Here is a 25,900-nt window from a genome sequence, read left to right on the forward strand (position 1 = left end):
TCATCAGGGCCCTTCATGGACCCCAGGTGACAGAGTAGCTACCAAGCCAGAGGTGGAGAGAGCTCTGGTGGGTTTTGCACCAGCCATGAAATGCTCAGCAGGTGAGTGACATGCATTACTTCTGTTCACACAACTCATTGGCCAGAACAAGTCATACAGTCCCACTGAGCCACACAGGACAGGAAGTTCAGTCCCATCGTGGACGTGGAAGAGGTGAGGTGTGAAAATACTTGGCAGAATGCATGACTACCCCAGGCACCACAAGACATGAAGGGTAGTGACTCTGCTCCCACCTCCCCCTTCACACACCCCTACCCTGCATACCCTCCAGGGGGCTTACAGATTCTGCAGGGTGGCCATGCAGATTTCCCCCTCATTCTATCCCAGTGGCCTATAGCCATAATTATCCCAAGAGTCTGCAATTCAGCAGGTAAATGAATTGAGAGTGATCACAGTGTTTGGAAGTGGCTGGGCTGGGACTGGAATCCAGGTTTGTTTGACTCAAAGACCATTCTTCTTCTCCCTGAACTTGGTGCTCCTTAAAACAATCAGAAAACATGGCAATGCAGTGGAGAGGCTGGGATGAGATGCTAGAGTGCAGACAATCAGTGCCACAGGCCACTGAGAGCCCAGGAACCCAGGAGGGCTTGAAAGTTCTGCATCCAGGTGGGCAAGGAAAGTACAAGGTACAGTATGTGGCGTGAGGAAGATTACTTAGTAAGAGGTGTCAGTGATGGTCTCTGGATGGTGAGCTGTTCCACTGTGCCATGCCCCCTGACAATCACTTTGCACCAATTCAGTCACTGAATTCTCAGAACAACTTCTTGATGAAGTACCATTGGATGGTACCAATGGATAAGGTACTCATTTTACAGATGAGGAAAATGGGGACCAGAGAAGTTGATGTTGAGGTCACTCAGCTGGTCAGTAGCTGAGCTCTTTCTTGCCACCCGCAGTCTTGCTTTTCCTTATGAACCCCAGAGCCTGACAATCAAATTCTGGGTTAAAAAAGCCCCTCGGCTCTGCCAGACCCCAACATTGCCCATCTCCCCAGAGAGGGACCCACTTCATTATGAAAGGCCCCTTTCCACAACACAGAAGCTGATGAAATTCACTCGAATTCAGCATCGCTTTGGAAATCGATGTGCTATGATTGCGAATCCAGTGTCTGTCAGCAGCTGCCTAATTTTAGCTGGATCTTTGCAGGCTTCTCACCAGGCTCATCCACCCCCGTGGACTGACAGAGCAGTTCCGAGAGTATCATTGATCTTTTGACTAAGTGTCCTAATGAAATACAAACCTGCTGTTACTCAGAGAGCTGTCTGCCATGGAAGAAATGCTACCAGGACAACAATAACCATAATTTCATTGTAAAACCTGCCCTCTTGTACCATGTTTCTCCCACCTCTTCCCTGTTTTGATCTTGGGCTCACAGGTCCAACATGGAAAATCGATGTCTTTCACTGTTTCAACTCTGTCACAGAGATGTAGAGGGGAGAAAACCATCAATAGAGTGTTAAAGATATTTCCGGTTATGAGCAAGTGCCCTGTGATGGGGGCCCTTGGTAACTTGCAGTGAGTTAGCACCTATTTATTTGCAGGAGGGGAGTTTCTGGGAGGCTGATTAAAGTGCTCCTGTTTGAGGCATTCCACCCAGCTAATCGGCTAAGGAAGTGGCAGAGGTGGAGGGTTGCCAGAGGGTTCAGAATCCCTGAAAATCAGAAACCATCATCACTAAGGGCAGAAGTGGACAGAATAAGAAACAGGTATCTTCTCTTGCAAACTGCTGCCTAGTCAGTGGGGGTTCTGGGGAAGGAAGCAGGGAGAAAGACACCTACCACTTTGGAGACAAGAATTATCTGGCAGGGTAGGGTCGTCAAACCTGATTTAGGGAGGATTCTGAAGGTCCAATGGCCTCATCTTAGAGATGGGCCTCCTGAGACCAGCAGAGGGTAAGACGTCTTGGTTCACAGCATGCCTACAATTCAGTGGCAGAAAGAGAAATCCTGATGTCCCCAGGTAGATTTTATGGATTGTGGGGGAAAGAGTACAGTTTCCTCCAACTGGTTCTGATGGTGCCCAGTGGTCTAGACCAGGGATCCGCAAATCACAGCCTACGGGCCACGGCTGGCCCCATGGTCTGTTTTTGCAAATAAAGTTTTATTGGAACTCGGCCCCACTCATCAGATCCTGTACTGCCTAAGGCTGTGTTCATGTTCCAACTGCATGGCGGAGGAGCTGCATCAGAGACTATACAATCCACAGGCCTGAAATCTGGCCCTCCAGAAAAGGTTTGCTGACCCTTTTTCTAGACACTTGCCCAAGGGGCTCTTACACATAATTTATGCAGCGTTTTTATGTACATTATGATATTATTATGAAAAGTCAAATATTTGTTTTCAAAGGGAAATTGACATGGATTCCTCCAGATCTAAAACTGACAGCAGCAAAGCTTCTCAGACTGCAGTGGGGAGGGGCTGAGCCTGCCCTCTCTTGGCCTCCCCTCCTCCTGCTCCACCCCAAGCAGGGTTGTCTGATAGAATACAGGACACCCAGCTACACATGAATTCCAGATAAACAACTGATTTCTTTTCTTTACAATAATTACATCCCAAGTAGAATTAGGGTCTTCTCCAGTGACTCTGCCTGCCAGTGACTCTGCCTCCAAAGAATCTGCCTGCCAATGCAGGAGACTCAGGAGACATAGGTTCAATCCCTGGGTGGAAAAGATTCCCTGGAGGAGAAAATGGCTACCCACTCCAGTATTATTGCTGGGATAATCCCATGGACAGAGGAGCCTGGTGGGTTACAGTCCAGGGTTGCAAAGAGTTGGACATGACTGAAGCAATTGAGCACAAGCATGCAAGTAGAATTAATTGAAGCATTCATTACATGTAGGAAAAAGCTGGCTTAAAACTCAGCATTTAGAAAATTAAGATCATGGCATCTGGTCCCATCACTTCATGGCAAATAGATGGGGAAAAAGTGGAAGCAATGACAAATTTTATTTTCTTGGGCTCCAAATCACTGCTGGTGATAATTGCAGCCATGATATTAAAAGACTCTTGCCCCCTTGGAACGAAAGCTCTAAAAAGCCTAGACAGTGTATTAAAAAGCAAGGACATCACTTTGCCAACAAGGGTCTGAGTTGTCAAAGCTATGGTTTTTCCAGTAGTCGTGTATGGATATGAGAGTTTGAACGTAAAGAAAGTTGAGTGTTGAAGAGTTGACGCCTTCAAATTGTGCAGGAGAAGACTCTTGAGAGTCCCTTGGACTGCAAGGAGATCAAACCAGTCAATCCTAAAGGAAATCAACTCTGAATGTTCATTGGAAGGACTGGAGCTGAAGCTCCAATTATTTGGCTACCAGATGTGAAAAGCCAACTAGTTGGAAAAGACCCTGATGCTGGGAAAGACTGAAGGCAAAAGGAGAAGGGGGCAGAGGATGAGATGGTTGGATGGCATCACTGACTCTAGGGACCTGCATCTGAGCAAATGCTGGGAGATAGTGAAGGACAGGAAAGTCAGAATGGCTGTGAAAATTATTTTGAAAAGGCTAACTCCAATACCTGGATTTCAATAAATGTTATTTATTTAATAGAAACAGTAAAAAGGAATAAGTATATCCCAAATACTGAATGGGTCATACTCATACCAAAAAAAAAAAAAAAAATCACCATTTAACTGATACTCAGATGTAATGAAAAGTCCATCTTACATTTTTCTTTGCTAAATATCGCAACTCAACCATTGAGCCATCTCAGAGGAAGCCGGTCACAAAAGTCTTTTGTCTCTGGAATAGATTTCAAAGTCCTTAGCCTGGCATGTCAAGTCTGTCCTTGGGCAAAGCCTGCAGCCTCATGCTTGCCCCTATTTTCCATCCCCCCATCATCTATCACTGTCCACCTTGAGCTCTTTCTTTCTTCCTTCCATACTTCTCTGTGCCTTTGCCTGAACTATTGCCCCTGCCTAGGCTGCCTCCAGACTCCTGCCCACGCTCATCTTTGCCTCTTGGCTGGTTCTGCTGAGTCACCTCTCACAGACTGTCTGGCCACAAAGATGGCACATGCAGGTAGGTAGACAGGATCTAAGAAACAGCAGATGGGATCTCCTGGCTTGGGTTCATTGTGCACTGTGGCTTCATGGAGAGGAGTGTTGGCCAAGTCATCCCAGGCCAAGGCTGCAGGGGCTTCTGTGTTCTCCCCAGGGGGTTCCTCCCATTTCTTTCCCAGAAGATTCAGAGCCTTTCATGGGCAACTGCTTCACACAAGGTGAATATAGATATGGAACTTCTGGAAGGCAGGCCAAGGCCCCAGTGGATGCCTGAATCCTGCTGGTGTTAGGAACTCTCAGGGTGCCTTTGGGGAGGCGGTAAATGGGAGCAGGAGGGCAGGAGCCTTGAGGCAAAAGGCAAATGAGTGTGGGTGCCAAGTGCATCTGTTTGCTCCTGTTAGCTCCGGGTTACTTTTAAATGGGATAAAATTATCCCCTAACCCCTTTTATTTCCATTTAGCACTTCTAGAAAAGACCCACTTGACATTTTAGGAGAAGGGAAAAAAGAAAGCAAGAGACATAATTTTCAGTTGAAACTGCAGGATGGAGACGTCTCATTGAATTCAGTGTTTGGTGTATCTTAACGTCTCCACTAATGTGACCAGGTGAGCGAGATGATAGCAAGTGTGCCAGGGTCTCCCCAACCTGTCCCTGTCTTGGGAGGGGTGTTGTGGGAGGGATTGGCTTGGTCCTCCTCACGTAGGTGTCCCCCAGTGAGGGGCACTGAGGCTCACGGCTCCTCTCTCCTCTTGGGCAGACTTGAAGTCCATGTAAAGTGGGCACACCAGAGAGGGGGTCCTGGACCATGACCATTTCCTTGAGAGAAGTATCCAGGAGTGAATTTGTCAAACCAAACATTTTTGATGGCTTGTTGCTAGGCTGCCTTAGGTCAAACCTTAGCTCTACCATGTGACTGTAGACAAGATGCTTCCTCCCTCTGTACCTCCATCTCATCTGAAAAATGGGGATGATACCAGTACCCATCCATTCTAGTTTTGTTGTGAAAAATTAAGGCATTGGCTACACTGTCCAACATACAGAAAACACTCAAGAGATTTTGACTACTACTATTATTGTTTTATTATTATTTTTGGAGTGCATCCAGAAATGTTATGCCAATTTTCGTGACTGCCAGCACCTCCTGAATGTTTCAGACACGCAAAGGACGGGATGGAGAGACCTGGCTTCTTGCCCTGGGTCTTCTGACACACCCATGATCTTGCTGAGCACTTGTTCCTCTTTCTGAGTGTCAGTTGTTTTCATCTGTTAAATTAGCTATGGTCTTATATGATCACTGAAATTCTATTTAGGTGATGAATTTGTGAGTAGAAATAGCTGGAAAACAAAGAACTTTCAAAAATAGAATAGACATGTCTTTTACAACCTTTCAAATGACTTAGGAAAACTTGTTGATGAAGTAGAGACAAACTCCTGCCTGGATCTTAATATATTCAGAGTTATTTGGGTCTGCTCTACTTCCTACATGCATTTGTTAATTTAATAAGGGTTTATTGGAAAGTGCCACAGGCAAGGTTAGGCTTTTGGAAAGTTTTTTGTTGTTGTTCAGTCATTAAGTCGTGTCCAACTCTTTGAGACCCCATGGACTGCAGCACACCAGGCTTGCCTGACCTTCACTATCTCCTAGAGTTTGCTCAAACTCATGTCAATTGAGTCAGTGATGTTATCCAACCATCTCATCTTCTGTTGCCCCCTTCTCCTCCTGCCCTCAATCTTTCCCAGAATCAGGGTCTTTTCCAATGAGTCTTCCCATCAGGTTGCCAAAGTACCGGAGCTTCAACTTCAGCATCAGTCCTTCCAATGAATATTCAGGGTTGATTTCCTTTAGGATTGACTGGTTGGATCTTCTTGCAGTCCAAGAGACTCTCAAGAGTCTTCTCCCGCACAACAATTTGAAAGCATCAATTCTTTGGCACTCAGCATTCTTTATGGTCCAACTTTCACATTTGTACATGACTACTGGAAAAATCATAGCTTTGACTATATGGACTTTTGTCAGCAAAGTGATGTCTCTGCTTTTTAATACACTGTCTAGGTAATGGAAACCCTTCAATCACTCATTCATCCATTCACTGAACACACAGTTATGGAGTCCCAGCTCTGTGCCAATCACTATTCTGGGCACTGGGAATACAGCCATGAAAAAGACAGATAAGGGCTCCACCCTGCAGGAGCTCAAGTTCTGGAGGGGAGGCAGGTAATTGACAAGCATATAAACAAGTAGATTGACTTCAGACCAAGATGAAGGTGATGACAGTGAGAACTGAGGGTGATACGCTAATGCAGGAGATGCTGTGGGACAGGAGGATGGAAATGCATGATAGGATGATCAGGGAGGGCTTCTTGAAGGAGGTGCTATTTGGATTCAGGACTGAACAGTGAGAAGGATCCAGTCATGTGGAGATCAGGGGCAGAGAACTCCAGGCAGAGGGAGCACCACGTGTAAAAGGCTGAGGGTGCACATTAGCTGGGTTCGTTCTACGCACCGAGGAAAAGCCAGTGTGGCCGGAGCAGAGTGAGGGAGGCAGGAACAGTAGGAGATGAGGTCAGAGAAACAGGAAAAGAATTGCACGGATTAAGTGTTTAGCCCGGGTGTTAGCATAGAGAAGGTCCTTTATAAGTGTTACCTGTTTCTGAGCGCTCATCTGGGTACAGATTACACAAGCAGGATGAAAGAGGAGTCCAGTGAGAGGATCCTGAGGTTCTTATCAGACCCAAGCATTTGTGAATAAGAGGCTGGAAGACAATTTGCTAATTTTAGTGAGGCAAATGCTCTCTCACTTCCAGTCCTCTTTATAATATCAACTGGTTTAGCAAAATATTTTTTCCCTCCTTAAAATTATGTGTTGTGTTGGTGATCTTTTATTGTATTTTCAAAGACAAGTTTAAATTTCCCTATTAAAATGCAAAGGCTAATTCAAGATTCAAAACTCTTTTTTTTTTTGAGTTTTGGAAATATCTAACAGTATTCTAATATTTCACTGAATTTCTTTCTTGCACTTGGAAACTTTTCTTATCTTGGCCTGTTTCTCTATGCTGTCCAGAAGGCAGTCTCCCAAGGCCCTCCCAAATGTGCAGGGCCCCCAGGTTGGCCCTATGTTTCCCTGTTTCCCAAGGCTGTTCCTGTTTCATGACTCACAGGACTAGAACCAGAGCTAAACGTCAAGGAGTTCAGCCCTTAACTTCACAGACAAGAAAAGCAAGGTCAGAGAGAAGAGACTTCTCCAGGATGTCTTTTGGGAATATACTCTGGGACAAGGATATCTCTCCCAAGCACCTTAACCCACAGCACATGGAGAGCAGCTGTCCCTCCAGGTGTGCAAAAGACCAGTTCTGCCCATAACTGCAATTCATTAACTGATTCATTTCAAAGACATCCACTGATGGTTACCATGTGCCTGGTGATGCGCAAGGCACGAGGTAAACAGAATAAATCTCTGTTCTCAAGTCAGATAGGAGTGTGAACAGAGGCAGACCAAGGAGGAGAGATCACCTCTCCCTCCTCCTACTCCTTCCCACCTTCATCATCATCTTTGTGGTCATTGCCATCATTATGAGCATCGTTACAGTTTTACAGGGTGTGGTGGGAATGCAGCACAGTATTTTAAGAGGCAGGACTGGAGGTTTAGCAGAGAAGGTGACATCTAAAACTTAAACAAGTGACAGTGTTCGCTGTTCAGCTGGTAGAAGGGAAGCCATCAGAGGCAGAGGGAACAAGTGGGAGAAGCATGGAGGTAAGTTGATAGAGTGTGGCATGCTATTGTTCAATCCTCAGTCCTGTCCAACTCTTTGTGATCCCATGGACTGCAGCACACCAGGCTTCCCTGTCCTTCACCATCTCCCAGAGCTTGATCAAACTCTTGTCCATAGAGTTGGTGATGCCATCCAACCATCTCATCCTCTGTTGTCCCCTTCTCTTCCTGCCTTCAGTCTTTCCCAGCATCAGGGTCTTTTTCAATGAGTCAGCTCTTTACATCAGGTGGCTGAAGTATTGGAACCTCAGCTTCAGCATCAGTCCTCCCAATAAATATTCAGGATTGATTTCCTTTAGGATTGACTGGTTTGATTTCCTTGCAGTCCAATGGATTCTCAAGAGTCTTCTCCAACACCACAGTTTAAAAGCATCAATTCTTCAGTGCTCAGCCTCGTTTATGATCCAACTCTCACATCTGTACATTACTATTGGAAAAACCATAGCTTGGATTATATGGACATTTTGGGCAAAATGATGTCTCTACTTTTTAATATGCTGTCTAGGTTTGTCATAGCTTTTCTTCCAAGCAGTAAGTGTCTTTCAATATCATGGCTGCAGTCACTGTCCACAGTGACTTTGGAGTCCCCCTTCCTCCAACCCCCCAAAAAACTGCCACTGTTTCCATCATTTCTCCATCTATTTGTTATGAAGGGATGGGACTGGATGCCATGATCTTTGTTTTTTGAATGTTGAGTTTTAAGCCAACTTTTTCACTCTCCTCTTTCACTTTCATCAAGAGGTTCTTTAGTTCCTCTTCACTTTCTGCCATAAGGGTGGTGTCATCTGCATATCTGAAGTTATTGATATTTCTCCCGGCTATCTTGATTCCAGCTTGTAACTCATCCAGCCTGGCATTTCACATGATGTACTCTGTAAGTTAAATAAGCAGGGTGACAGTTATACAGCCTTGACGTACTCCTTTCCCAATTTGAAACCAGGCCATTGTTTCATTCCATGTCTGGTTCTAACTGTTGCTTCTTGACCTGCATACAGATTTCTCAGGAGGCAGGTCAGGTGGTCTGGTATTCCCATCTCTTTCAGAATTTTCCACATTTTGTTGTGATCCATGCAGTCAAAGGCTTTGGCACAGTCAATAAAGCAGAAATAGATGTTTTTCTGGAACTCTTTTGGTTTTTCAATAATCCAATGAACATTGGCAATTTGATCTTGGTTCCTCTGCTTTTTCTAAATCCAGCTTGAACATCTGGAAGTTCACAGTTCACGTACTATTGAAGCCTTGTTTAGAGAATTTTGAGCATTACTTTACTAGCATGTGAGATGAGTGCAATTGTGCAGTAGTTTGAGCATTCTTTGGCATTGCCTTTCTTTGGGATTGGAATGAAAACTGACCTTTTACAGTCCTGTGGCCACTGCTGAGATTTCCAAATTTGCTGACATATTGAGTGCAGCACTTTCACAGCATCATCTTTTAGGATTTGAAATAGCTCAGCTGGAATTCCATTGCCTCCACTAGCTTTGTTCGTAATGATGCTTCCTAAGGCCCACTTGATTTCACACTCCATGAGTGTGGCATGAAGACCCTGCAAATATCCAGATGAATACAGAGTGCAGGAGGGATGTGTCTGGAAGGGGCTGGACAGGAAGCCTGGGGCAGATCATTAAAGGATTTGAATACCCAGTCAAATGCCCAGCAACACCCCCTCCCCTCTCCATTCTTCTGCTAACAACCATTCATTTCCTTCTTGTTTGCCCTTCCCCAATCTTCTGAGGTTCTATGAATGGTGGTCAATCAACCACCTTTCTCCCAAAATAGGAGTGAGCATGTGGTCTAGATAGAGAAGGGAATGACAACCCATTCCAGTAATCTTGCCTGGGGAATTCCATGGTCAGAGGAGCCTGGAGAGCTACAGTCCATGGGGTTGCAAAGAGTTGGACACAACCGAATGACTCACACACACACACACACACACACACACAGTGATTTAGAAGTGACCAATCACGGGCGGGAGGAGAAGGGGACGACAAAGGATGAGATGGTTGGATGGCATCACTGACTCAATGGACATGAGTTTGGGTAAACTCTGGGAGTTGGTGATGGACATGGAAGCCTGGCATGCTGCAGTCCATGGTGTCACAAAGAGTCAGACATGACTGAGCGACTGAACTGAACTGACTGAATCACAGTATTTCAACCAATTGCCTACTATGACTGGTGCAGGGATAAGCACATGGCTCAAGTCAGGCCAATCAGCTCTTCCCTAGACTTGTACGACTGCATGTTGGGCAGGGAAGGAACTCTCTTTCCTTTGGACTGCTGTAAGATGGTGTCTCCCACCTTGTCATCTCCAAATGCATCTGGTCGTTTGGAAGAAAGGATGGGCTGGGTTTCTGACCCTGTGTCATACCCACTTATGGGTCTTTTATCAAGATCTGAGCATGGAGCCCATGCTCATAATTACTAACTACTGAGTTGCATCCTTACCTGAAGCAGCACCACCCCTGCCTGTCCTGGCGCCTTCAGCCTCTCTGCACCTGAGTCCTCCTGCCTTTCCTGCCTCATCTTTAGGTCAAGCCTTTTCCTCACCTCCGCTGGAGCACTCAGAAGCTCTGCTTTGCTGGGGGAACTGGGACAGACGCCTTCATCACTCAGCGTCAGTCTCGGGAAGCAGAGGCACCTCTGCATTATTTATTAAGCAGACTTTCTCCATCAAAGTGCCTGAAGTTCTGGAAAACTTTTCCTTCCGTTGCCTGCTGGGACAGTTACAGGGTCTGACCAATTTAGTGAGCCTGGGAGAGAACGACAGTCTGTTGCTCCCCCAGGGAAGCCTGGCTGGGTTGATCTAAAATAGAAGGGGAGGGAGGCTGACCTGGTTCAGGGCTGGTTATTTGGGGCTGATCTTCCCAGGCTGCTCCAGAGGGGGCTGGAGTGATGAGCGTTGGGAGGCCTGGGTGCTGCTGGCCCTTCTGGGCAGCAGAGCTGAGTGAAGAGGCTGTTAGAAGGATGGTGGGAGCCCCTGCCCTTGGCTATCCATCTGTGTGAGGTCCCCATGTGAGGGAGCCTTGGTTACTGAGGCCCTGGTCTCTGTGAACCCCAGACACTCAAGGCTATTTGAGTACAAGTCTATTAACATTCAGTGTTCATTCAACTAAAGTCAACAGCCTTTGCTGCTCTGGCTCACGGAGATTTAGAGCTGGAAGGGGCCTTAGAACAGCCACAGTGTGTCCTCTTCAGAAGTGTGACTCACTCGCTGATAAACATGTCTGGAGAGTCCCTTGTCTCAGGATAGCATCTTATCTCTTCAGCATGATTTCAGGTCTGTCTCATGCAGCCCCCAGGACACTTGCAGCCCCACTTCTGGCTGCAATAATCATTTCTCCAACCTATTGTGAACTTGCACTGCTCTGGGCCTTTGCTCCTGTCTCCTTGTCTGGATTCTCCTCCTCCCTCCCACCTGGAGCAATTCTAAGCATCCATCAAGATTAGGTGAGGTGTGTCTGTTCCTCCCTAGAGCCTTCCCCTCCCCCGCAGGCAGAACTAACCACTCTGTCTTCCTTCCTCGGTTCAGCTCAGATTCCCTGTCTCAGAAAGGCCTTCTCTGACCCGCCCATTTCATGGGCACTGTCCCTCCCCCGCCCCTGAGCCAGCTGGTATATCGTCACCCTGGTCACTTTCTTCCAGCACCTCTGCCACCTGGGATGCTCTTGTGGATGGTGGTTTACCTGCTCCTTCCTGCCTCCCCACTCCAGCTCCTGGGGACAGGGACCTCGTCTGTTTGCTGCTGCACCTCCACCCCTGTGCGGGCAGGCACACAGTAGGGCCTCAGCAAGCCTGGTGGCAGGAGAGGACCTGATGCTGGGCCTTTATCTGCATCCCAGGTTCTCTCCTTGAGGACTGACCGTGTCCTGGAGCATCCCCAGCTCCTCCCTTCCAGTTCTGTGCAGAACGAGGGGCTCAGGGCTCAGGGGCTGACTTCACCAGGCTCGCTGGGTCATGTTTCATGGCTTCTCTCTGGGTTCCTAATAACGGCCACATTTCGAGGGTTTGGAGTTAAGGCCAGTCAAGTGGATAAATCACATCTTTTCAAATGGGCCAAACGTGGGTTTACACAATAGCCTGTGACAAACGCACATTCAGGGGATGATCTGGCAGGAAGCATCCCTTTTTCCAAAGGGCGCCTCGGCCCTGGGAGAAATAATGAGGCTTTTTTAGGATTCTAATTATTCCCAGTGCTGACAGGCTGCAGAGCTGGAGCTGCTACAGCCCGCCCAGTGCTCACCCGGGAGCCTAGAATGTCTATTCCTGGGTCTCCAGGTGAGCGCCCGGCTCCCAGGCGTGCCTGGGGCCCCAGGGTGCATCTTCATGGTTTCTGCTCCCTTCTGCCAACAGACACACAACCTCAGCGGAAAGGGGGCCTCCCTGTGGGCCCAGGACCCAGACGTTCTTACTTAGTGGGAGGTCTCTTCCCCAGCCTGCAGGTGTAGGGGCTCAGCAGGGAGGTTTCAGGGTCTCCTGAATGCCTCTCGACAGGCTCCAGTGGCTGGGAGGTGCAGGGGTTAATGCTTGGACTGTGAGGTTCTTGCTCAGGAAAGAAATAAGGGGCCCCACACTATCCAAGCTGAAAAGGACCTTGGTGACCATCCACCCAGGGCCTTGACCTTCCAAATGGGGGTGTGAGAGAGATGTGGGGATGTTAAAGGCAGAGTGACTCAGGGGCTGCCTTCTAGGAGCATCCTTGGTGCCAAGGTCTCTGTGGTGGGGATGGGGCTTACCCACGTGGAGCCTGTGCTGAGGGCCAAGCACAGCACTTGGGTCACTTCCCTTGGGGCTCACACCAGCCCTGTGATATAGGTGTTAGCCTATTTCCCAGATGAGGTATGTAAGGCTTATGGAGATTAAATGACTTGCCCAGTGCCCCACAGCTAATCCCTCTGAAACACAAAACTGTCCAATTGGGAAAAGAATCTCAAATTTCCTGGCTTTTACACCACCTAACCTTCCATTTCCTGTCCTCCAGGGGTGGAACCTAGAGGGAAAGATGCAGGGCAGGGGCAGGGACCTTTGTGGAGTGAAATGCATCTCAGTTCTGCTTGTTAAGAGATGATGGAGGATCAGTTGCATCACTTCCCTGCCCCATGCTGTCTCCCCTTCCCCAGACTGAAACAATTAGATGGAGAGAAAAGATGAGACTTATGGCTTCTGGTTTAGTGCCTTAATGCTCCCTTGCCCAGAGCTGCAGGAGTGTATGGGCTTCCTGATGTCCCAACTCAAGGCAGCTTTTCCCCAGGGCCCAGAGCAGCTCCTGGCTCCCATTGGTACCCCTACACCTGTCCTTTCTTCTTAAATCCTAGAGTGCTGTCCCCAGGGGCCCCTCCCACACTGAGCTCCTCTGACCCTGCTCCAGACTCAGCAGGGGGTCCTTGGTTCTGCACCCTCCAGTTCCCCTTCACTGGGGAGTTCAAGACTCTAGACAAGGAGTGTGGGAACCATGAGTTCTGAAGATGTTGCAGCTGTCCAGCCTGGGCTGGATTCTGTCTCTGATGTGTCCACTTAGGACCAACTTCTTTAGACCTGCCTGGACCCTAATGTGTCCCCCATCCACCCCTGCCTCCTCTTCTTGTCCATTTCCACAGCAGCCAGAGGGGAATCTTTCTAAAATGTGAGTCAGAAGAAGTCCCTCCCCTGACCAGTGGCTTCTCCATTTGACTTCACATAAAATCTGAACTCATTATGGAGAATCAAGTATAGTCTTTGCAGGGAGCAAATGACCAGTGGGGGAGGGTAACTGAAGAGTTTGAAAAAGGAATGATTCTCCAAGGTGTAGACAGGATACAGGAGATGAACCAGGGATGATGGGGCCCCTGGGGATGAGCAAGAGTTGGGAGCTGTGTCCATCTCAGTCCTGATGAGACCAAAGGTGGGGCAGTTCTCAGAGTGCAGAGAGAGCCCGGGAGAGGGGCTGCCTGTTGGAGCTGGAATGGCAGGAGAGAGATGCAGCCATTGACAGATATGGCCAGCAGCACAAGCCACGAATGAATTCTGGACCTTCTTCCTCCTGACCCTGGTCTCCTCTGCTGCCTCCAGGACCCAACAGAAGCCAAAGGCCAGGAGGGCATAAGGTGCCATCCCTGCAGATTAGTTTCCCAGGCATAGAGCAGGGGAGATGGTGAGGGGGAATCTGGAGGGCGCACAGAGGTCAGCAACACATATGGTCCTCGAGGCCCAACCAGATCTTCCCTGCCTGCCCCTTAGACCTTATCTTCTGCCCTCTGCCCCTCACTTACCATATTTCCACCACACTGACATTTTTTTTTTTTTTCAGTTTTTCAAATACATGCAACTTGCTCCTGCCTCAGGGCTTTTGCCCTTGCCGTTTCCTCTCCCTGGGAGGCTCTCTTCTTCCTCATCCCCTCATAGCACTGAGGTCTTAGGACAAATGTCACCTCCAGGAACTATCCAATCACCTACCCAACTTTGTCCCCATCTCCTACCCAGCCGTTCCTTCTGTTGCATTGCCCTTCCTTTTTTGCATCATAGCCTGTTTTACTAATATTTGCTGCCCTATTTCTTTGCCCAGGTAGAGTATCCATGCCAAGAGACCAAGACCAGGTCTCTCTTGTCCCCGGCATATCCTTAGCACCAAGGGCAGTGTCTGCATGCACTAGGTGACTAATGAATGCTTGTTGAATGACTGTCTAATAACAAGGCAGGCAATGATAGTGGGTAAGAGCACAAGCTTTGCAGTGACATGATCTGCGTTTGAAGTCCAGCATCATCACTTGCTTAGCTTTGTGACCTTGGTGAAGCTGCTAAGCTTCTCTGTGCCTCAGTTTTCTCACCTGTTAAATGGGAACAATAGGCTATCGCAGCTCATTGATTTGTTGTCAGGTTAAGTGAGTACATGTGAGCCATGAAATGAAAAGACGTTTACTCCTTGGAAGGAAAGTGATGACCAACCTAGATAGCATATTCAAAAGCAGAGACATTACTTTGCCAACAAAGGTTCGTCTAGTCAAGGCTATGGTTTTTCCTGTGGTCATGTATGGATGTGAGAATTGGACTGTGAAGAAGGCTGAGTGCCGAAGAGTTGATGCTTTTGAACTGTGGTGTTGGAGAAGACTCTTGAGAGTCCCTTGGACTGCAAGGAGGTCCAACCAGTCCATCCTGAAGGAGATCAGCCCTGGGATTTCTTTGGAAGGAATGATGCTAAAGCTGAAACTCCAGTACTTTGGCCACCTCATGCGAAGAGTTGACTCATTGGAAAAGACTCTGATGCTGGGTGGAATTGGGGGCAGGAGGAGAAGGGGACGACAGAGGATGAGATGGCTGGATGGCATCACTGACTCGATGGACGTGAGTCTGGGTGAACTCCGGGAGTTGGTGATGGACAGAGAGGCTTGGCGTGCTGTGATTCATGGGGTCACAAAGAGTCGGACACGACTGAGTGACTGATCTGATCTGATCTGATCTAAGCGAGTACAGGTACACCAACCTGGCCGTTAGTAGTACTTGGCACATGAGGATTTGCTCCTATCCTATTGTTCTGGATTTCAGCATCTGAGCTGCTGCTTTGCTCCCTCTCCTTCCAAGGCTGAGACTCAGTGCCTCCTCCCACCCCATAGATACCCTCAAGCTGTGCAGGATTCCCAAAAGGACCTAAGCCTCCACCCCAGACTCTGGCTACTTTCCCAGCCTCACACAAAACCCTCTTGTTTCCCTTTCCGAGTGCTTACCTGGGGGTCTTAATACAGTTCCTCGGACAGGCCCTGCCCCTCCCACCTCAGGAAAGGAGTCCATGCTGCCCCTCTGCCTGCCACACTTTTGCCCACTTCTTACCTCATTGCATCCCTCATTCTCCCATCAAATGTCACCTTCTGTAAGAAGGCTCCCCCGACCTCACCTGGGACCAGATCAAGCCCTTGAGCTGTTACTCCCCTCAGGCACTTGCCCTTCTACTTGGCAGCACTCTTGCCGGTGGAAATTAGCTTTGTTATTAGCTAGTAAATGTTTTACACCCTCTAGCCCCTGCCAGGATATATACCCTGAACTCAGGTTCTTCCATGTCAGGGTTGATGGGTCTTTGGGCAGCTGCTACCTGGCCTGGGCCTGGCTCTGCCTGGTCACTGACCTGGCATCTGACCCTAGATCATCTTGTCCCCTTTACTCAAGGTTCATTTATTTGCTCCCTCTGCCCTCCCTCACTTCCTCTCTCCCTCTCTTTTTCCCTTCATTCCTCCTTCTCAGCCTCCAAGGCAGTTATTAACCTGACTGTTCATTCTTGGCCTTTTGCTGGGCCCTGGGGTTGGCAGAGGCTGCTTCTGACCTCAGGGTTCCCAGACTACCAAAGGGGATGTGTTTACCCTCTGAGTGGATGGGTGGTCAGGGAAGTCTTGTGTCCCTGAGCTGAATGTTGAAAGATCTTATCAGGGGGAATTGAAGAAAGAGCACCCCAAGCAGAGGGAACAGCATGTGTGGAAAGCTGGAGCAGCAGACAGGCTGAGGGAGGTGGCAACAGGTGTAGCTGGAGACACGGCATGACAGATCACAGTGTGCTCACACTCCTCGAGCTCCCCCTCCGCAATGTATGCCCTTTGCTATGCAGTGCTGCTGCTCCTCTGGCCAGGAGGTTGAATCTGGTTCTCCACCTTGAATCTGGGCCTGGCCCAGTGACCTGCTCAAAATGATATGAATAATATGACACAAGCAGGGATCTGAAAAATGCTGTGCATGGGGCCCGCCCTTTCCTGCTGCTGGGAGACCTGTGACTGCCACCCCTGGGCAAGCTCAGATTGACTTTCTGGGAATGAGAGACAATGTGGGCAGATGACCCAGCCTTCTCAGCTGTTCCATTGGAGGCCCATACAGCTGGCTGAGGCCATCTGAAGCTATCCAGTCCCATACGGGCCAGCTTGGCCTGGAATAGCTGCCTTGCTGACAGGCAGAACTATTAGAAATGTACATGCTTGAGTTTTAAGCACTAAATATTAAGATGGTTTGTTACGCAGCAAATGCTAACTGATACACATGAGAAGGAGACAAACTGGGGAGAGGAGTTGCCTCTGTGGTAGGCTGGCAGGGAGGATCTGGACTTCATTACAGTGACTCTACCAGGATCTGGAACCTGGTGGTCTGGGTTCAGATTCCACTCTGCCATGTCCCAGCTGTGGGACCTCGGGCAGGTCATTTCACCTCTCTGTGTCTCAGCTTTCTCATCTTCTAAACAGGGATGATAAGCAGTGACTGGAATATAGCAAGTGCTCAGGAAACACTGGTTACTAGTTTGTTGACCTCACACTGTGGTTACCAGTTGCTATGTCTGCAGACTCTGGGGCCCTGTCCTATGTCAACTGACTCAGACCTCCAGGACAACATGAGGTGCTGGGTGTGACCCTGAAACATTTGATGTGTAGAATTGACAGGGCTTTCTGTGGTTCTCATGGAATGCCTGCTCCTGACGCCAAGCCCATTCATGCCCATCCAGATATTCTATGGGGCCAGCGTCTCCGCCTTGTCTCATAGCTAAGACCCTCCTGGGTTTTCAAATAAATGCATGTAGCACTCACTGGGCTTCAGAGAGAGCATAATTCCATGTGCACATGAGACAGGAACAATACTGTTATGTAGTTTCTCTAAATACCTGGAGGCCTGTGGGCAATGGCTGCATTTAAATGAAGCAGCAGAGAAATTAGAGATGACATTCTTGTTCCTTTGACAGACTGGCTTTATGAGAAGTTAGTAAAGTGTCAAGCTAACGCCAGTACTGTGGTTACCTAGTCTGCTCTGAGACAGGGGCATGGACATCCATTGTCTCTGCTCCCCCCAGCCTCAAGTATAGGGGTCCCAAGGATGATGGCACTAAGATAGGGGGTTTGAAGGCCAGTGAAATAAAAGGGGTGGAGGTGAGTGATGTAGGAATCAGGCAGATATGATTGTTGCACTTCATTCTTATAATCTGACTATGAGGACACTCCTATTATTTCCCCCACTTTATAACATTGAGATAACTTACCCAAGGTCTAGTAGGTGATGACTGCAGTTGTTCTGACCAGAGCAAACTGCTCCAGGCACTGTGCCGTCCCCATCCATGATCTGTTTAACCTTCCTCATAGCCCTGCAAGCTCTCCAGGAGGTGCTAGGGGTGAAGAACCTGCCTACTAACGCAAGTGGATGTAAGAGATGTGGGTTTGATTCCTGGGTTGGGAAGATCCCTTGGAGGAGGGCATGGTAACCCACTCCAGTATTCTTGCCTGAAGAATCCCATGGACAGAGGAGCCTGGCGGCCTGCAGTCCATGGGTCACACAGAGTTGGACACAACTGAAGTGACTTAGCATGCAGGCATAGCCCTGTAAGGTGGCTGTTAAACTCCCTGTCTGGTTGTTTAATTTTCATCATTTACATTTTTTTTGGAGTTTACTTGATTCACAACATCGTGTTAGTTTCAGGTGTACAGCAAAGTGAATCAGTCACACATATAAATATACATATATCCACTCTTAGTTTTTGTAGATTCTTTTCCCATACAAGTCATCACAGAGTATTGAGTCAAGTTCCCTGTGCTGTATGACAGGTTCTTATCAGCAACTCCCATTTATTAATGAAGAAACTGAGGCTCAGGGTCACAGAGCTCATAAGGACTCAGGATCCTTATGGTCCTCAGGGTCCCTGAGCCTGTGTGTCTCTGACCCCAAAGTCTAGTCCATGCTACGAAAGTTCCCCACACATCTTTGTGTGTGTTAGTCCCTCCGTTGTGTCCGACTCTTTGTGACCCCATGGACTGTAGCCTACTGCCTCTTCCATCCATGGGATTCTCTAGGCAAGAATACTGGAGTGGGCTGCCATTTCCTTCTCCAGGGGATCTTCCTGACCCAGGGATCGAACCCAAGTCTCCTGCATTGCAGGCAGACTCTTTACCAACTGAGCCACCAGGGAAGCCTGTGTGTTTTTGCTTAATAAGTCTTAAAAGCCAGACTTGAGATACGTGTGTCCATGTTACTTATCTGTGTCCCAGGACAAAGTTTAAGAGGATTTATAAGAATACAAAAATGTTAAGAACCCTGAAAGACAAAATTGATAATGACTAGTATTCTGTCAAGAATTTCCAGGCAATCAAAGAAAATATGACCTACGGTGAGTATAAAAAAATCAAAGCTTAGAACTGAAGCAAATGATATGATTTGCAGACAAGAATGGTAAAACCAATGATTTTAACATTATTTCATACACTCTGAAATAGAGGGGACAGACTAAAGACTGGAAGCGATAGGTAGAGCCAAGGAAGACATGCAGAAAACCAAAATTGAATGTCTAGAGGTGAAAATAACCATGTGTGAGATGAAAACAATGCTAGACAGTTGTAATAGCAAATTCAACATTGCAGAAAAAGGGACTGGCTAACTTGATGACATAGAAATACAAATTATTCAAAAGGAAACACACAGAGAAAAAAGAATAATGTAAAAAAGATAAACAGATTATCAGTGATCTGTGGGATAACTTCAGATTGCCTGTTACATGTGTAATTGGAGTCCCTAAAATTAAAAGGATGTGTTCAGAAATACATTTGAAGATATAATGGTGAGATTTCCCCCCCATATTTGGTTACTACTTTAAATCCGTAGATCCAAGAATCTCAGAAAACTTCAAGCACAAGAAACATGGAAAAAATTATACCAAGGCATATCACAATGAAAGTCTTCAAAACCAGTGATAAGGAGAAAATCTTAAAAGCATTTAGAGGAAAAAGACACATTCCTTACAGAGGAAGAAAAAAAATGAGGACAACAGATTTCTCATCAGAAACCATGTAAGCCAGATGACAGTGGAGCAAAATCTTTAAAATTCTGAAAAGGAAAATAAAAAGTACAAAGCAATCATCATCCTAGAATTCTAAAGACAACGCAAATATTTTTCAAAAGTAAAGGTAAATTAAAGATGCTTTCAGGTACACAGATGTTGAAAGGCTTCACTTTTAGACGATATGCGCTGCGAGACATATTAAAGGCAGTCAGGAGGAAAGTGACAACATGTAGAAACATTTAAGGATAAAGAGCTCTGAAAGTGAGAACTATGTGAGTAAATATAAAATACATTTTTTTCTCTCACTATTTAAATATATTTAAAAGATAATTGGCTGTTTACCATTTGTTATGTAGAAGTAAATGTACAACCACTTTAACACGTAGACTCGGAGAGCCTGTTGTAAGGCTCTTACACTAAACGTAAAGTGGTATAAAACACTTGAGAGTAGGCAGCGATAAGTTAAAAATGTGTGCTGTCAGTCCTAAGGCAAGGACCAAAATAACAAAACAAGGAGGTATAACTAAGAAGCCAATGAAGGAGATTAAATGGAATCATAAAAACTACCTAATTAGTCCAAAAGAAGGCAGAGCAAGAGGGAAAAGAGCACAAAGAACAGATGGAAGAAATAGCAAATAAATAGCAAGATGGTACGTCTAAAACCCAGCCATATCAGTCATCACATTAAATATATACAACTAAAAGACATAGATCATCATATTGGATGCAGAGGCAAGACACAGCCGTAAGCAGCCTACGAGAAACACATTTTAAATATCAAAAGACAGAAATAGGTGAAACGAAAGGGATGGAAAGTTATATACCGTGTAACACTAACGAAAAGAAAGCTGGAGTGGTGCTATCGGTAACAAAGCTGGAGTGATGACATGCAAACAATGTCGCCTGGGATAAGAGGGTCATTTCATAAAGACAAAAGTGTCAATTCATTGGGAGGATGTATCAGTTATCAATGTTCGCAAACACAATAACAGATGTTCAAAACACATGAAGGAAAATTTATGACCTCAAGGAGAAATAAACAAGCTTCAGTTGGCTAGAGATTGCAAAATACTGCGCTCTCAATAACTGAGAGAGCAAATAGAAAATTAGTAAGGATATAGAAGACTCGAACAATGCCATCAACAAACTCAACCTACTTGGCATTTATAGAAAATTCTACACAGCCACAGCAGAGTGCATATTCTTTTCAAGGGCACACAGAGCAGTTACTGAGAGACACACGATTTTGGGCTATGTGCAACAAATCTCAAAAATTTTAAAAGTGTTCAAGTCATGCAACATAAGTTCTCCAACCACAATGGAATTAAATTAGAAATCACTGATAGAAAAGTCTCTGGAAAATACCCCCCAAATTGGAAACTAAGTAAACACACTTTTAAATAATCCATAGTTCAAAGAAGAAATACAAGGGAAAATTACAAAGTATCTTGAAATGAATGAAAATTAAAACACAACACAGACACATTTGTGAGATGCCGCTAAGACAGAAATTAGAGGGAAATGGTACACAAATGTTTCAGAGCAGTTTTGTCTGTAATAGTTCCAAATATGAGACAGCCTAAAAACTCATCAACAGGGTCATTAAATGGGTAAAAAAGATCTATCCTTGCCAAGGAAAACTACTCAAAAATAAAAAAGAATGGACTACTGATACGCAAGAATTGATATATGATTGCAACAGCATGAATAAATCTGAAAATAATTACGCTGAGTGAAAGAAGCCAGACAAAATGATTACATATGGTATGGTTCCATTTATAAAAACTTCTGAGACAGGCAAACCAATCTGTAGTGAGAAAAGCCAGATGGGTGGTTGTCTGAGGACAGAGGTGAGCATGGGTTGTAGGTCAGTATTACAAAGACCACAAATGAAAGTTTGGGGTGAAGAATGTCTTTGTCATCTTGACTGAGGTAATGGTTTCACAGAGGCACACATATGTCAAAACTTTAACTGTATACTTAAATATGCACAGTTATCATAAGCCAATTATCCCCCAATAAGCCTGATAAAAATAAACCTTAGCTATGGTTCATACCAGTCAATCCTAAAGGAAATAAGTCTGGAATATCCATTGGATGGACTGATGCTGAAGCTGAAGCTCCAATGCTTTGGCCACCTGATGCGAAGAACTGACTCATTGGAAAAGACCCTGATACTGGGAAAGACTGAAGGCGGGAGGAGAAGGTGACTACAGAGGAAGAGATGGTTGGATGGCATCACCGACTCAACGGACATGAGTTTCAGCAAGCTCCGGGAGATTGTGAAGGACAGGGAAGCCTGGCGTGCTGCAGTCCATGGGGTCCCAAAGAGTCGGACAGGAGTGAGGGACTGAATAACAACAAAATGGTTAATATTTTCTCTCTGGCTTAGTAATTTTATGCCTTTGGGGTTTTGTTTTTTAAAATATAATATGGGGGAGTTTCCAGTATAATTCCCGTTTCATGAGTAAACACAATTTCACGTAGCAAAGAGACTAGCGTGGCTTCACTTGGTGGGCAGGTGACAGAGCTGGCATCCTATCCCAAGTCAATTTTATCCCAGAAACAAGGCAGCTGAGATCTGGGATGCAGATTCCAAATCCTTTCCTGGTTACTATTATTGATCCAAATCACAGCGGCATTCACATGGAGCCTTGGGAAGTAAAGAGATTTCCTGAGAAATTGGTGGGGGCGAGAGCAGAGACTGGGTGTTCTCGGAGGTGATGATTAAAACTCCGAGTCGTGCCTCTGAATGGAAGGGGAACAAACATCTGTTGCCACGTGCCACGTGCCAGTCACTCCCGGGTGGTGGTTTATTGCTGTTTCCCGGGGAGGTGAAGGTCACAGGGGATCACAGAGCAGGTGCCTGATGGATCCGGGACTCATTCCAAGTGCTGCGTCTCCAAGTCTGTCCTTCCGCACCCCTCCATCGCCCAGCTTCACATTGCTTTGTGACCCTGCCTGCAAGGGCAGACGCTCCCCTGAGCCTCCTTCACAATCCTGAGCTTTTCTGATCCCCAGAATTCGGTGATGAGGAGGGGAGGTGCTTCCCGGAAGGGCCGAGGGGCTGGGTGCTTCCAGCCTGAGGGGGAGACACGTGAAGAAGCAGTGACCAGAGACGGATAAGGAACCACCACCAGCTCTGCTCTGTGACCTGGACATTGGGACCTTCAGCAGACTCATCAATTTCTTTGCACCTTGGGTCCCTTCTCTGTAAAATGGGGGCAAACCACAGCCATCTCTGGTGATTCTTATGAGGCTCTGAGCTCCAGGCAAATTACACTCCAGTCCCCCCAACATCCTTTGTTCCTCGGCAGGGCAGCACCTTCTCTTCAGAGACAAGACTTTGGAGGCCTCCTTCCTCTCCCCCTCGCTCTCCCCACCCTCTGCCAAAACTTTCTTTAAGAACTACAGAAGATAACTTGTTTGTCCCGGGGCTTTGGTGCTGGGAACACAGGCAGATGGCCCTGGAATTAGCAGCTCAGCAGACACAGAAGGTTCCAAACACAATCAGCTCAAAACAGCCAGAACTTTACCCCCTCCCAACCATGTGTAGGGAGCAGCTCTCCCAGCCCTTTCCTGAGACATTGATCTGGACTCCACACCCTCCTGACCCAGGCATCAGTGCCAGCAAGAGGCTCAGAGAGAGGTCTCAGGGCCCAGGGGTCTCAGGAAGAGGAGAAAAATGACAGGAGTCATCAGTTGCCACTGCAGAGGGGCAGAGATGGCTGTTGGCCATCTCTGTGAAGATAGCTGTTCACTCTCTCCTTTCACAGTGCAAGGCTGATGCTGGGGGTGGCTGCCCAGCCTGGGGTGACATTTCCCAGCCCCCATGCATCCAAGTGGGGCAGGAGGCACATTCATTCTAGCCAGTGATATGTGGGTAGAAATGATGTGCACCCCTCTGGGCTGAGCTGGTTAATTACCTGGTGATGTTCGCCTCATTCACTCCCCTTCCCTGGTGATCCCAGAGGCCATGTGTGGAGATGACATAATCACAGATGGAAGGAGCCTGCATCCCTGCATCACTGCTCAGAAAAGGTGCCTCCCTGCAGGAGATCCTCAGACCAGCAACCTTCATGTGGACTTAATGAGGAGAGAAACCAGCTCTTCTTGGGTGAAGTCACTGGGGCTACTTGTTACAGCACCTCACCTATACTGACTGATACAACCCAGTCCCACTTCTCATCCAACCCTTCATCCAGCAGGTACTTATCAGGCTTCTGCGTGCCAGGCTCTGTGAACAAGATAGCCAGGTATCTGCCCTCAAGGTCTTGGGCAGTTTGGGACACAGCTGAACAAAATGAGTAAATGAACCAAAAAAAAAACATTGCATAGTATGAAAAGTACTGTGAAAGAAAAAAAAGTATAATAAAAAACAAATGCCAGATTTGGGGGGGCTGTTGGAGGACTTCAGGTGAGGGATTGAGAAGTAGGTAAGGAGAGGCGGGTCAGGTAGGGCTTCCCTGGTGGCTCAGAGGATAAAGAAACTGCCTGCAACGCAGGAGACTGAGGTTCAATCCCTGGGTCGGGAAGATCCCCTAGAGAAAGAGAATGGCAACCCACTCTAGTATTTTTGCCTAGAAAATTCCATAGACAGAGGAGCCTGGTGTGCTATAGTCCATGGGGTCACCAACATCAGACAGAGCTGAGAGGCTAACACTTTCAGTTTCAAGGGAGAGGGTAGAGGCTTGGTAGGAGGAGCTTGCTCCCAAGAGGACAGGTTGCTGGCCATGTACCCCAGCTTTATGAAGATTACTTCACTGTATCCTCATTATAACCCCAGGGGGCTGGAAACTGTTATTTCTCCTTTTACAGGAGAGGGACTGTGACTCCAGGGAGGTGGAGCCAAGGGACCAAGTCACACAGCTAGGAAGGTCCCATCAGTGATCAACCCACCCTCGTGGGGCAGGGAGGGGTCATGGCTGGGGAGGAAGATGAGCTTGGTGGCCTAGCGTGGTTGAATGCCAAGGTCCTGTGGAATGGCCTAAGAGGCCCCTCAACCCCCAGGATTGTTATCTCAAGGACTGCAGAAGGTGCCTTTGGGGACAGAAATGTAACCCAGGATCACGGGAAGAGCATGGGGCCAGGATCTGACCTAGACCCTCTGGGGCTAGCTGTGTGCCCTTGGGCAAAGCACGTGACCTCTCTGAGCCTTGGTTTCCTCGTGTCTCTGTGGGAGTAGAACCTACTCAAGGGGTTGGGGCAAGGAGTGAGGGAGAGGGGGTGAGCAGTGCCCCAGAATCCTTGGCACTCCCACCATCTCTCTGCTGTTGACCTTCACCCCACAGTCCCTGAGCTCCCGCAGCCCATGGGGCCAGTGTCCTGGGCCCCAAGTCCATCACCCTGACCCTCCCAAGCTTGGGACACAGGAGGATCATCCACCAGATGGGAACTCATCTGCATTCACATGGCTGGTGAGGAGAGACCGAAGCCCAGACATCCTGCTCTTTCCTGGGCCCTGGTGCTAGGATTGCTCGCTGGCTCCTGGAATCTGGGACTTGTCCAGCTCAGCATGACAAGTAAGAGATGAGAGAAATGTTTTGTACCAGAAACTCTCAAATCTACCAGGGGGCGGGGTAATTTGTTCCTGAGAAAGCCAGATGTCATAGGTCACCACCAGACCATTTTTTCATGTTGAAGCTTTTCTGATTTCCTCACTCTCACAACCTGCTGCTGCTGCTGCTAAGTCACTTCAGTTGTGTCCAACTCTGTGCGACCGCATAGACGGAAGCCCACCAGGCTCCCCCGCCCCTGGGATTCTCCAGGCAAGAACACTGGAGTGAGTTGCCATTTCCTTCTCCAGTGCATGAAAGTGAAAAGTGAAAAGGAAGTCGCTTAGTCGTGTCCGACTCTTAGCGACCCCATGGACTACAGCCTACCAGGCTCCTCCATCCATGGGATTTTCCAGGCAAGAGTACTGGAGTGGGGTGCCATTGCCTTCTCCGTCACAACCTACTAATTTCCAATTCTACTCTGGGTCTATGAAGTGAGGTCCCTCGGTACCCCCATCTTCCTTCTCTGCTGCATTTGTGAGCTTTGGCTATGAGCTCCTCACTGTTCCAGGCTCAGGGAGGCGTCCTGGAGCTTCCTGTGTGGAGGGAAGATACAGAAGATGAAAGACATGAACCCACCTGCCCTCCAGAGTCTGGCTCCCGTGGGGCCCTGGGGTGGCGGTGCAGCCGCCTGAGAGTCAGCACTGACAATGCAGTGACTGCTGCCTCTCTGCCGGGTCTCCCTCTCTGAGTGTATGTGTCCCCCTAAGACAGGTGAACCCTAGGAGGCAGGAGTCTGTCTCTCCACAACCAGGTGTCCCCCCT

The sequence above is a fragment of the Bos grunniens genome, chromosome 2 (assembly GCF_055505025.1).
Source record: "Bos grunniens cultivar Pamir isolate PY7600 chromosome 2, Bosgru_T2T1.0, whole genome shotgun sequence".
In the NCBI taxonomy this organism is placed as follows: Eukaryota; Metazoa; Chordata; class Mammalia; order Artiodactyla; family Bovidae; genus Bos; species Bos grunniens.